Source organism: Schistocerca americana, chromosome X, assembly GCF_021461395.2.
Source record: "Schistocerca americana isolate TAMUIC-IGC-003095 chromosome X, iqSchAmer2.1, whole genome shotgun sequence".
In the NCBI taxonomy this organism is placed as follows: Eukaryota; Metazoa; Arthropoda; class Insecta; order Orthoptera; family Acrididae; genus Schistocerca; species Schistocerca americana.
The window spans coordinates 22,061,851-22,074,466 of record NC_060130.1 but is presented as its reverse complement, the minus strand read 5'-3'; the positions used below and the strand labels follow the sequence as shown (position 1 = coordinate 22,074,466).

The window sequence follows — 12,616 nt, the reverse complement described above, 5'->3', positions numbered from 1 at the left end:
ATCTTTGGTTAATTTAATTATATGTTCATTAGATTTTGGTTATAAGGCACGTTTTGCTGCCTAATGTTTCATCTCCAAATGCTGGAAACAATCCATGGAGGAAGAGGAGTATGTAAGACATTGGTGGACCAGGTTGGAAGAATCTGTGAATTTCAATACTCTGTAGAAGAGCTCAATCATTTGAAAATAACTTTCAGACCTTGTGGCTATTCTAACAGATATACATAAGGCACTACATTCTAAAATATTTGCATCTTTCACTGAAAAACAAGCAACTAGAGGAAAAGTTCTCTTGCCATTTGTAAAAACAGTCGCAGATCGCGACCTCCGAGTGCTATGAAGAGAAGGTATTGACGCAGTGCTTAAACCAAACTGAAGACCACAACAGCAGCCATACTCAAGTAAATTGCTATGCAGTAGTTTCAGTGAATTTGACAATGATGTGGCTGCTTTCATGGTGGCCCAGTCATGTTGTGGGGATAGGGAATGCCAGTGACAGGGCTGGAATTGTAGGTGACAGATTGATTTTTGGCAAAGCCTTGTATCAATACCTCCTTAATTATTGAGCTGAAAAACTGTAAAAAACATTCATACAGTAAAATCACACAAAAAAATTTCCTATTTCTGCAGGTATTGTGCCTTCTGTTTCCTTTTCATTACGAAAACATATTGATTCAAATTTATAAAGTCACAACTATGTCGCTGTGATTTGTGTAACACACATTCTGGAACATGTTCCAGGAATGTCATGAAACAGACAGCTTTAAATACTTACTCTAGCTCATCTTTCAAGACTTGCATGCCAACAACAACACCATCTATCCAATCTGTTTTTATTTCTCTTTCATGTAAAGATTTCTCCACAAAGGATATCATCTGCCATGTAGGCAGTGCAAGAGGAAATTCCACACTCGCATTTGGGTAATCAAGTAGAGTCTGTGTCTTGTCAGAACCAAGTACAACCAACCCAATTTCATCTTTCCCACTGGTAAATATCTGGAAACATATTAAATGGTAAAAATAAGTTTTGTTTATAACAAGTTGTATACCAATAAAAACATGACACACAGATACTCTTTATAAAATTATTTAATTGGATAGATAAAAAATCTACTCGCCAAGCAGTGGCAGAACACACACATAAAAGACTGTTGTGATAGGCAAGCGTTTGGAGCCAGTGACTCCTTCTTCAGGCTAAAGGGTTGCAGGGGAAGCAAGAAGGGTGAAGGAAAAGGACTGGAGAGGTCTAAGAAAAGGGGTAGATTTTGGGAAAGTTACCCAGAACCGTGGGTCATGGGTGACTTACCGTACAGGATGAGAAGGAAAGACTAATTGTTGGGGACTGCATCGGGCAAGATTCGGAAACCTGAGAGCTTAAAGGTGGAAGACAGGGTAATATGCAAGACAGAGATTACTACTAAAACTGTACATGAGTTAATAAGAGTGAGAAGCTAAGCGTATTGTATACAACAGCTGCGGGAGGGGGTAGTGAAAATAGACGGGAAAGACAATGAAAGATGTAGAAAGCTAAAACGGAGTGAAGCAAAGAGTAATTACAGTGAAGAAAGGCTGAGACAGCAGAAATTAACGTAAATTAAAGCGAGGTGGGTGGTGAGAACCAAGGACACGTTGTAGTGCTAGTTCCCACCTGCGGAGTTCTGAGAAACTGGTGTATGGCGGAAGAATCCAGGTGGCATGTGTGGTGAAACAAGTGTCGAGGTCACGTATGCCATGTTGTAGAGCATGCCCTGCAACAGGATATTGTGAGTTTCCAGTATATACACTATGCCTATGCCCATTTATCGTAACTAATAATTTGGTGGTAGTCATGCAGATGTAGAAAGCTGAACAGTGTTTACATAATAGCTGGTATATGACATGTGTCGTTTCTATTTTTCGCCTGATCCGCAGTTCTGGGTGACTTTCCCAAAATCTACACCTTTTCCTGGAACTCTCCAGGCCTTTTCCTTTACCCTTCTTTCTTCCCCTTCAGTGCTTCTGTCTGGAGGAGCCACTGGCTCCGAAAGCTTGCCAATCATAACAGTCTTTTATGTGTATGTTCTGCTGCCACTTGGTGAGTAGATTTTTTATCTATTCAATTAAATAATTTTATAAATAATATATTGTTTTTGTTGTTATAGTCACTCTTTATAACCTACTTAAAATACATCACGTACCCTCCTCTCCACAATTCTTCGAACACATAGTTTTGCCTTTAGTAAAAATTCACTGCGTTTCTGTATAACATACTTGGAATCAACGTGTCCAACATCTATTACAATCATAAACAGAAGAAAGAAAGTCATTGTATTTATTGGCAGTATTACGCAATCAAATATTTTGAAAGAGTTCCAGTGGTATAAATTTACAAAATCTTACAAATAAATATATACGTTTATTCTTTAAATCAATTCTTAGCAATAACATAATAGTATAAATTGCAGAATCAATATAGCCAATTTTAATGTAATGACTGCAATACAAATACAAAATAACAGCGGTAAGTTATAACAAATGAGAGAGAGAGAGAGAGAGAGAGAGAGAGAGAGAGAGAGGCATTTAGACAATGTTTCATTACAGTGTGAAACTTATTAGAATTAAAATGAAGCCATAGTGAATTATTACATTCCAAAAATAATAATTATTGTGCTCTTTCACCCCAAAATACTACCTTCATTAGGTAATATATACTTTTAATTTAAGAAATTTTTACAACAGCTCTGGACTTCACTGCCTCGATGAATTTATTACATGTGTCAATGAATGAGGGTTGATAACACTGCTTTAGTCATTCAATTGTTCATCATGTGATATTCACAATGTTCTTAATAACTTCTTATGTAAAGTTCTATCATGAAAAAGATAATCTACGTAAGTTTTAAAAGTCGCGAATCTTTAAACAACAACTTGATAATGGGTATATCAGTATTTTGTATACATTCTAGCATTGCTAGATTTACTTTTAAATTTTAAAGTATATGAGCAGATTGGCAACTTTCCATCCAGAAAATTTGCTGTTGGCAAGACCTCACTACAAAGAAAAATGGTCTTTCCGGAGTCAAATGCTAAAGAATTCATAAATACCAGCAGTGTAAGTGATACAAACAGGTATTAAGCAACGGTCATAAATATCGTTCTGCTAGACGAGAAAAAAAGTAGGTAGATGAAAGAGTAAATTGGGTGCAAGGATTGAACATAAACTCACCCAAATTACAAAGGATCTTTCTTTTTTTTTTAAAAAAAAAAAATAAAAAAGAGTGTCACTGCTCAAGAATTGAGAACTGCCCCCACCCCTCTTTCTTTTACAGGCTTGCTTTCACTTCTCAGATGAGACCATGTCCCCCATATAAGAAGAAAATAGCCAATATGTAAAGAGAATTACAGTTAAAGAGTTTTCTAGAATGAGACTTTCACTCTGCAGCATAGCGTGCACTGATATGAAACTTCCTGGCAGATTAAAACTGTGTGCTGGACCAAGGCTCAAACTTGGTGATCGTAACCCCAGACCTGTGTTGCCGTTTTCGGAGGTAAATCTCGTATCTGGAAAGAGGAGATGACAGTTAGGGTACTATGGGCGAGCAGCTGCCATCAATTTTTGATGGTGCAGAACCCACAATAGTGGAACTGCTGCCTAGTCCAAAGGCACCTGTTACCAGTCTTACCCCACAATAGTGTATCGAATCCAGGCGTAATGTCGTAGCTGATAAAAAGTCATATGAGATATTCCTGTAATCTAGGTGTGACTGCACCAATGCTGCATTCAGCCATACCAAACTAGAGTGGACCACACCGCGGTCGGTGTCGCTGAGGCATAGAAGAGCATTCAGGTGCGACCTACATGTCTGCTTTAGTTGACAAAGACGGGGAAGCCATGTCAACTAGGCATAAAAGACCGGTCCTAAAAAACACAATGGCAGAAATGCATAACGTAGGTCATGGCAGCCAAAAAATGGATGCTATGAGTGAAAGCGCAGGATTGTGCTTAGTGTATTGCTCCCTGCATTCTGCCTCCAGCAATAGGCGTCGCGGACGAACAAAAAAGATGGGGACACCATATGTCATGCAGCTGCCGCCAGATCATTGATAGCCACATAAAGGAGAGCGGCACTCAAAACAGAACCTTGTGCAAGCCCCGTCTCCTGCAGGGGGGGATGCTACAGGAGGCACCAACCTGTACCCAAAAAGTGTGACATGGAAGAAAGTTCTGGATAAAAATCATGAGTGGACCATGGAGGCCCCACTCCTTTAAGGTGGCAAGGACGTTATGGCACCATGTGGTATCATAAGATATATATGCAGATCAATGAAAACTGCAACAAGGAACTGATGCTGAGCAAAATCTGTTCAGATAACACACTTCAAGTGGACTAAATTATCTTCAGTAGAGCGCCCTTGGCGAAAAGCACACTGGATCGAAGCCAAAAGACCCGGGGATTCAAGGACACAATACAGCCTTCGACTAACCATATGTTCAAGTAACTTGCAGGACACTGAGTAAACAATCTGGACGACAGCTGTCCGTTTGAAGAGGCAATTTATCTGATTTCAAAATTGGAATAACAGCATTTTCTCGCTACTGGGAAGAAAATTCTGCATTGCACCAGGGATGGTTAAAGAAAGGACAGGTACACTGACGGAAAAATTTGCAACACCAAAAAATAATTAATGTAGAGTAATGAAATACCAGGAATATATTTGTTGAGACAACATATGTAAAGTGATTAATGTTGCAGGATCAGGGATCAATGTAAGTGTGAGATAAGCCACAGCAAATGTAAATGTAAATTCTGGTACGCTGTAGTACACGTGTCATGTGTCAGTTTGTGGAATGGAGTTCCATGCCTGTTGCACTTTGTTGGCCAATATAAGGACAGTTAATGATGTTTGTGGATGCGTTGAAGCTGTCATCAGATGATGTCCAATATGTGCTCGATTGGAGGTAGAGCTGGTTATCGAGCAAGCCAAGGCAATATGTTGACACACTATAGCATGTTGGCTTACAACAGCAGTATGTGAGCAAGTGTTATCCTGTAGGAAAACACCTCCAGGAATGCTGTTTGCGAATGGCAGCACAACAGGTCAAATAACCAGACGGACATACAAATTTGCAGTCAGCGTTCGTGGGATTCTACAAATGTATTGTTTAGCTTGCCAAGGCAAGTGTAATTGTGTACTTTGACCAGTGGGAAGCCAGTCGGTGTAGTGTTCTGCGTAGCGGCTGGGGTAGTGTTGTGTAGTTGAGGTGCTGCAGAATTGTTTGTATGGTCCCTCATATTACCGATGCTCGGAACTGGTGTTGGTAAAAGCACGCTGCATTTGCCGTGTGAGTCAGTAGGCTCAGTTGTTCGTGTATGTTGCTGCTGATTGCATTTTGGACCCACCAGCTTCCAAGGTCCATCTTTGTTCCACGGAGCTCACACTTCCAGCTCGAGGACTACTGCGGTGATATTGAGGGCCTCTCTAGTATATTCACTGGTGGTGTGACTGGTGTTGGTGTTGCTGTTGCTGTTGTGTTGCTTCCACCCGTCAGTTGGACAATGAGCTCATGCTGTCTCCGAGCCATTGCTTCTTGATTTGTGGCAGCAAAGTCCAGATTTAGCTGGTTCATCACTTACTGATAGGTGGCAAAGCAAGACAGAAACGTCGAAGGGAACAGATGGCACTCCTGCCTCTTGTGCTGCAGTCTTGCTACGGGGGGAGTGACGATTTGTTATTGTTTCCACCCTCCCTCGCCCAGCTTCCCTCAAAAATGCAACTCGCTAGCAACCTCGCTGTTAGCATACGACAGACATCTACAATTTTAATAACAATAATAAACACACAAAAACATATTAAATTATTCAATATAATAGTAACAATACAAATAGGTGGATCAAAGAAGGAAGAAAACATAGAACAAACAAAAGAACTTCAGAAAGTGTACAAACTGACATGGACACACTATAATAAAAGAAACATTTCAGTACAAGGCAAACACATGCACTACAATACAGTTATAGTATCAGAAGCACTCTTCGCATCAGAAATGACCACAATCTGAGGACCAGGCACCACAAAGCAGAAAGAATACAATGCAAAATCCTCAGAAAATTTTTAGGAGCAGTGCACAGAGATGGTATATGAATGAAGAGATCAACCAGAGAATTATATGAACACAGAGGCAGACTCAGTCACAATCAGAAAACACCGACTAACATTCTGTGGACACATACACACAATGAATAGCGACAGATTCACAAAGGGATTTAGGATGTAGTAAATGCCTTAATCAAAAAAACCAGTTGGTTTCAAGAAATAGAAGAAGGCTACAAACAAGCAGGAATCAGAATGGAAATGATGAATGAAAGAGACAAATTCAGAAACAAAATTATGAACATAAAACTTGAAGTAAAGGAAAGGAAGAAAACAGAGAAAATATGTACATATCAAAGGAAACAAGAACACAGTCAAAGAATGAAAAGATTTTGGGAAGAGAAAAGGGAGGAGCAAAGAAGGAAAAAGCTGAACAATCACGTAACAACCAAGTTGAACTCTGTCAAAGTGTGTGCTCACCATCATTATTTCAATAAACATTATGACTGAACAGAGGTCTGCAAACACATGTGAATGAGGGGAATACTGTTTCTATCAGTGATTTCCAACTGTGTTCGGGAAGTCATTCTTTCTGTTGTTGTTGTATCGGATCTGTTGTTGACAGCTGGTATGTTCAACCCAGTGGTGTGCAGCTTTACCCAGCTGGAATGTTGTCAATCAGACCAAAAGCATGTCCTTGTGGGCAGACCCTAGCACGAGCAACTGAAAAGTGTCCTTTATTACATGTAGCTTGTCATTGCTGGAAGAACTTGGCATTTTTGACACACTTCTGTTTCCACGCTACCTCCTTCTCCAAAAGTTATGTGTGCATTTGGAAATTGGTGAAGTAAAAAATATAAAGACATCGTGTCATTCTGCCACATCTGTCTGTAGTGTGCATTTTGCAGTGCGTGTACGATACAACGCATTTAGGTATGGTGAGGTTACTTAGCCATTAGTGTTCACAATGGCTGGCATAAAGGAAACATGACAAGTATTACATTAGAAAGCAACAGCGATAGCTTTCCGACCGCATAAATTCTACTAGGCAGAGTCAGAAGCAGACACAGTGGCCTGTGCCAGATACGAGGGTTGGAAGTGGCTGAAATGTGAGTTGTGGGACAGAGAGAAAGAGAGAGAGAGAGAGAGAGAGAGAGAGAACACACAGACAGCACCATAAAACATTCCCCATCTCTTTCTGCACAGAATGCACCACACTGCTGCCTTCTTAAGGGCACCCCAGTATAATATGTTGTTTGGGAAGTGTTTGGTAGTTATCATCATTGCTATGACCTCCACTTGTATCCACTCCTGCAAGATTGTGAAATCTACAGCCACTGAGGAGATTTATGTGAGATGTTCCTATCAACTTTATGTAATATTCATATTGCACACTTCTGCAGACAAAACAGATTTTCGACCTTAGCTTAGGAAAGAAAAGAATCATCACAGATCATTAAGGTTCAAAGAACTTGTCTTGAACACTGTAAGGGATCCGTGATCCCACAAACATAGACGCTAGTATCTGACGCCCAGGTCGATAGCGGACAGGAGTCGATTGTCGAGCGCTGCAGTAGGCAGTGAGACTAGTGCTGAGTGCACAGTAGTATGGTAGAGTGTCGAGTGAGAAGTAGAGTGGGAAAGACGGGCAAGAATGGTGGTCGAGTGAGTTGTAAACGGTAAAATTCACTGGAGTATGACGAGTGAGCACGTCCCCCTGATCGTCGTGGGGTTGACTCTCACTAATGCCGATTCGCGAGTGATAAGAAACAGAAAGTGACAAGTGCCGAATTACGTGTTTCACGTCAACCGCGTCGGCCAGCAACAACCATGGATTGCAGTGAGGATTGTTGTGAATGTTAACCATCAGCATTGCGTGTGACAAAGTACTGAAAATCAGCAATCAGTAAAAAGAGATAACCGCAATTAGACGTGTAAGGCAAAGGTAGCAACTGCCTCAGAATTTGTGTGTTAGTAGGAAATATATATCAGCTGTACATCGCAACCTTTGTGATACTTAATAATAGACAAACTTTCAATCATTAGCTATTCTGTCTCAGAACAGCCACATTCGCAGAACAACCAATAGCCTTTCATCCATTAAGCACACGGTCATATATCATAATAATTAACTGTTTGGTGGCTTCGGTAAATTACCCAAAATCCAGTAAAGGAATTAATCGGGGGTGTTTCAACACAAATGCTTAAAAATTCTTTTGTAGTTAACCTATTTTCAGATTATGAAGAGTTCTTTGTTACAGCTTGTATTTTTGTTCCAGGTGGCACTGAACTTGATGGCTGTAGTGATGTCGTGAAGGCACAGAGTTGGAAGTTGTTAAACCTTCAGAAACAAGATTTTCAAAAGTACTTCTTCTCAGACACCAACATTTCGCCCCTGTTTGTTTTGGATACACAGATGTCTCAGTTGTTGTCACATAATTTGAGTGTAGTGACTGAATCTAGAAAACAGTTTCTTTTGCTTCCCTGTACCCCAAGCATTATGTGCAATGCAGGACTCCTAACAAGACAAACACACAGAGCACAGCCCTCTGTCTTCTCTTGCCGTTTCTGCAGTTTGGGAGCACAGTCTGGAAGTCTGACTCATGTTGACCGGACCGGCAGGGCGAAAATGGTCGACATGGGTTCGAAGCTGGTGACAGAACGGACTGCTACAGCATGAGCAAAGGTTTTTGTGGGACCCGAACTGATGAAACTCGTACGAGAAAATGGCCTGAATAAAGGTGACGTACTTAGCGTTGCTCGCCTGGCGGGAATTGTGTGGTCCAAGCAGACGTCCAGTTTTATCCCTCTGTGTCATAATATATCTTTCTCCTCTGTGGCTGTGGACATTGAACTGGACTCTGCTCTCAACTGTGTGATTATAACTGGCACAGCAAAGTGTAGAGGGCAGACGGGCGTGGAGATGGAAGCTCTCACTGCTGTATCGGTGTCTGCCTTAACAGTGTACGATATGTGCAAAGCTGTGAGTCATGACATTGTGATATCTGAAATAATGCTTCTGACCAAAAGTGGGGGAACTAGAGGAGACTTCCACCGGACATGAGCATCTGTGTGGGTCAGTGAAATAAGTTAAGTATACCTGGTGTGACGTAGGCAAATTTAAAAGTCTGTTCGTAGTTATCATAAATTATATACACATCGAATTGGCCTGAATATAAGTTGCACCTTTAATTTCGAAAAAGAGAGAAACTTAATTAAAAATAATTTGTCAAGTTGCCCATTTACAAAAGCTTTTCAAAATGTGATTTACCCTTAACCACTTTTTTTTGTAGTACACTGTAGATAAATTACACACCAAAACAAAGCTTTCAGTTGCAGTTTTCATGTAAGACACTCTTAACTTCACTAACATTCATTGTTTTGTCACTGTCAGTATTTTTGTCACTCTCCTCCCAAAGTACAGTGCCGTCGCTACAATCCCGGGCATTGCATGTGCAGCATTTCTTGAACCGTACCTTTAAAAAGCACATCTGTTAGATGAATAACTGTGAGTTTGAAATTTGCAACGTAACTGTACCAAATTCCAAAATTTTCTCTCAATGTTGTGCTTCATTGGTGAAGAATAAATTATATTCTTTAGTTAGAGAAAAACTGTGCCTGTCCCATTGTCTAAAATAGTGAAACTGTGAGAATGGTAATACAGAGGGGTCCAGAAAAATGTAGACTCTCTTTGATAGTCAATATTGATGGAACAAAATGGCATAGTGTCAAAATTCTTGCATGGGAGGAAGATCATTTTGTGTGTTCAAAGTGACACCTGTTAGCAGCCAAGCAACATCAATGTTGCTGAATTGTTGACTGAAGTACAGCTGTCAGTGTTGCCAGTGTGGTAGCTGCACAGAATGTCTTGATGGTTTCTCATATCTCATTCAGTGTAGCTGGGTTCTGTTGGTAAACTTTGTTTGTCGAGGTCCCCCATTGGTAGAAGTCGAGAATTGTAAGGTCCCGTGACCTTGGTGGGCACTTGACAGCTCCTCTTCAACTTATCCGTCGCCCACGTAGATTTTCATCTAAGTAGGATCTGATATCTCTGTGGTGGTGAGGCGGAGTACAGTCTTGTAGCTAAAAATCTTTTGTTTCCAAACACCTCTTGGATGGCTAATAAAATCAATGTTTGCAGCATATGATACACCTCACCAGTTATGTACCTTCAAAGAAGAATGGGTCAGAGAAACAATACTATGACGGACCGCACCACACAGTAACACCATGTGAAGTAACATGTTTGTCCATGTGAACATGAGGATTTTCAGCAGCCCAATACATGCAGCTATGACAGTTTACATTACCATTCAGGTTGAATTGTGCCTCATTAGGCCAGATAACCTTCCCTGCAAACCATCATCTTCGTGAAGCATGCCTTCAGACCACTCGTAGTGCTCCATCCTTCGATTGGGGTTGTCCTCATTCATAGTGTGAAATAATCTTGGAATGTACACTTTCCACTTTGCAGTCTTCAGAATTTATCATGCACTTGATCAGCTTACCCCACTTCCCCATACATCCTGCTTCATAGATTTTTGAGATGATCTAGAAAAATGTTGCAATACAGCAGTGCTGGAACCTGGAGGTTGATGTTCTTGTTTGGAGGACCTTTCCTTGTGCACATTTTAAACAGTATTGTCTGCTTAAAATTTATACCAAATACAATAAATTGTTGTTTCAGTACAGCCTTGCATTGCTCAAACAATAGTTGTATTTCATTCAGTGCTGCATTGTCATCTGCTGGAAACCCACACGACAAGATCTGTTGGGAAAACAGTGGTTTATGCTACCACTCAAAATTGCAGCCATATAACACTTTGTTCCAAAGGTAATAACAATCAGAAAATGTCTACACTTCTCTGGATCCCTCTGTAGTCACTACCTAAATGGGATAGCAACAAAGAGAATGTTTGCATTGCTACCTCATACACAACAATTGATTTACAAACTGTAGTGATATTTTTGTTTCATTTCAAACTTAAGAAAAAGCACTACAGTTGAGGTTTCTATGATTCATAAAAGTCCCAGTTTTTATGGGACATTTTTTGTAGAAATGGTGTATCTTATATTCAGGCCAGTATGGTACCCGTTTCCATCCTGTTTTAAGTCTTAATTCAAAATATTTATCTTTCTTTTTCCAATACCTGATCAGTTTGAGAGAGATATTTAAAACAAAAAATAAGCACTAGCAAGTACGTTAATTTGCTATTGTTAAAACTTTTTCTCGTGCATGTTCTCTACAATTTTGATATGACACCACCTGCACTCTTATCTTGTTGCCAGTAAAAAGTGAGTAAGTAGGTCATTAAACTCTCTCTCTCTCTCTGTGCCCTCCCCCAGCTGTGTGGTAGTGTCCTCTGTGTTGCTCTATTGTTTCAATTTTTGATGGTCCCGTGCTGTGAAAAGTTGAGGTGAAGTGTTCATTCTTAAATAAATAGTGTGTATCAGCTCTTTTCTCCTAGGATCAGGCTGTCATTGCTGTGTTCATTGATGTAAAATGACACTTTTTTAACAGTTCCTAAAAGGTGCACCACTTCATTGACATTTTTGCTCAGGTGTAGAGCATATTGGCCAGACCAATTTACATGTTTCAGCTTTACACTGTATGGTATCCTCTTTTTTAAAGGCCTATTATCTTTCTTGTGTGTGACTTGTCCAGAGATTGAAAATGTTTTATTTTGTAAGTTACCAATCCAGAACAGGTTTCTGTCAATTTAATTCTTCAGGTTTTTCCAGAAGTTTGCTGAAATTCCTGAGTTGTCCTTTGCACAGTCGGACATCATTGTCTTCCTCGCATATTTCGGTGACATTAGTTGTTGCTTTTACAAAGTGCTACTTGAGACTGACCGTCAGATGGAGCAGGTCTGTAATTTGTTCCCTCTGCCTTCGTGCTTCATCTGCAATCTGCTCTGACAGACACCATCCTCGGGTATCCGTGTTGCGTGATATTCCGAGTGTCATCTACACTCACGGGCACGATTCTTGTGTGTTATGTTTTCAGTCCAAGCTGGTTGGTAGAATTCTGTTTGCGGGCTGTCCCCGTTTGGGGACAAGGATCAGCAGGGCATGAAACCCTAATCTTTCATCTTTCAGTTAACTCAAATGTCGAGTGTCACTTTTTTCATGTACTGTGGTTACAAATATAAGAAAATACAAAATGAAAATTTCTCAACATAGTCATGTTTCTTTTCAGTATGTTTCTCAGATCAGTACACTGCAATGTAAATATTCCATTAAAAGAATATATTTTTGATTGTTTCTTCAGTCAAAGATGCATTGCCTTTTTGAGTTAACAATCAATGTCAAATCATTGTCCCTCAAACAATCCTGCAGGGGTTTGACAACGTGAGACCATGGCTTTATGGAGCATCACCTAGAATTAGCTGCCGTCTTTTCTGACATCATTTTAAATCAATGCTATCATCACTGTTTCTTTCGCTTAGGGTTTTGAGTCTAGGAATGATGCAAACAATCAGCAGTTTATTTCTTTCTTACGTGATCTTGTTTTCTCCTCCCTACCCCCCTTTCTTCTTTCATT

At 40.2% G+C, this 12,616-nt stretch overlaps 1 pseudogene; it reads right to left on the bottom strand.

Annotated features, from left to right (window-relative positions):
- Positions 1-2,306, bottom strand: part of LOC124554925 — a 76,015-nt pseudogene extending 73,709 nt beyond the window's left edge.
- Positions 2,307-12,616: the final 10,310 nt, after the last annotated feature.